This window comes from Canis aureus, chromosome 34, assembly GCF_053574225.1.
Source record: "Canis aureus isolate CA01 chromosome 34, VMU_Caureus_v.1.0, whole genome shotgun sequence".
In the NCBI taxonomy this organism is placed as follows: domain Eukaryota; kingdom Metazoa; phylum Chordata; class Mammalia; order Carnivora; family Canidae; genus Canis; species Canis aureus.
The window spans coordinates 15,441,251-15,442,919 of NC_135644.1; the positions used below are offsets into that span (position 1 = coordinate 15,441,251).

The window sequence follows — 1,669 nt, forward strand, 5'->3', positions numbered from 1 at the left end:
CAGCCATAATTAGTAGGAAGCGCAAAGTGGGGAAAGTGTCACTTGCTGATAAACAGAATTTCCTCATCTTGTTGATACAAGAGCCCTGCCCATATGTGAAAGTGATGCTCTATTGAGTCAAAGAAGATGTATGACTGGGTTTACAAATTGAAAGCGATTGAAGGACAAGTACTGATCTTGAAACGATCTCCCTAGGCTAACATCAGACCCCTCTCCCAAAGTTCCACAATTATTATATCAAGATGTGGGTAAGAATTCATGACAAAGTGTCCAGCAACCTGAGGGTGTCAGTCATCACGGCCAAAGTAGGGCATTGACCTTTCCATCCCTTAGTAACAAAAATAAACATGGGAATTTATGGGTGCTGAGAAGTCAAACATTAAATGAATGGTGGCTCTCTGAATTCAGTTTGGGAAGGATTTTTCAGTGTGAATTTCTTAAAAGCGAATGCAAATAGGGTCTGGACATAGTGGAAATGGCTCAGTGGCTGGAAGGAAGTGATAGATCTAAGGAGGTGGAATCTCACCCAAATGTGGGGTTCCCCCAAGGGATTATGCATATGCCTGCATTCCAAGATGATTTTATTTATTTATTTTTAAAGATTTTATTTTTAAGTCATCTCTACACCCAACTTGAGGCTTGAACTCACAACCTTGAGATCAAGAGTTGCATGCTCCACCCACTGAGCCAGCCAGGTGACCCAATAAGATGATTTTTAGATGGTAAATGATCAAACATTTTTTTCCAGCTTAGTAGTTATGGATTAATTATAATTCATATATAAACCATTCCACTAGCACAGCAAAACCTTCATTCCACAAGGGTATACCTTTATCTTTCAAAATAAATGTATTTGTTTTAAAAATGAGATGAGTTTAAAAATTAAATATGAATGTAGGTAGAATTTGGTTCTGCCAAAAATTGAAGATTTGGAATGTGGTGGAAAATTTCAAGGTAGCTATTTATAATCTTCCTCTTTGAGCTTTAAGATGTACATTTCATCAAATCTAAGAAAATTTTAATTATAAAATGAACCATTATTTTATGTACCATAAAGAAACAAAATGCTGCCAACTGAAATATGGCCGGCCCATGCTTTCTTAGCACTTAGAATTTTATTTTGTTTAATGAAAGCTCTCTTTTAAACTTGCCAGTCAATTTTTTTTTTTAATATGGAACACTTCACAAATTTGCATGTCATCCTTGCTCTGGGACCATGCTAATCTTTTCTATCATTCCAATTTTAGTAATATGTGCTGCAAAAGCAAGCACATTCACAGTTGTTTTTTTTTTAGCACATATTACAGTGCTCTGTTTTTGTGCCTTCCTCCATGTATAGTAACTTTTCAATTCATAGTACAGAGTAATCATTTTGAAGATATTTTAATAATGAATCTCAAGTCCTGTGGTACTGACATTGTACATAACTCAGCTGAAGTGACAGCTGAGCACCTATGACCACATATTTGCATGTAGAGGCAATGGCACCTGTAATACTTTTTTGCTACATCTGATTTCAGAAGACTAAAAAGGGTGAAAAAACATGTCTTAGAATCAGTAACATACAATAACATCTTCTTCAAGGTTCTTCCTAAAGATCCCCAGGAATTGTTTCCTTTCTTGTGTCCTGGACTTCTTCCAGGAGCAGAGATCACCAACAAAGGTGAGG

General features: G+C 36.2%; 1 non-coding gene across 1 annotated transcript; it reads right to left on the minus strand.

The window, feature by feature from the left end:
- Positions 1-1,166: 1,166 nt before the first annotated feature.
- On the minus strand, positions 1,167-1,272 carry LOC144305000 (U6 spliceosomal RNA). The gene has a single exon (XR_013372035.1). It is a non-coding gene; the product is annotated as a U6 spliceosomal RNA (small nuclear RNA).
- Between the last annotated feature and the right edge of the window lie 397 nt (positions 1,273-1,669).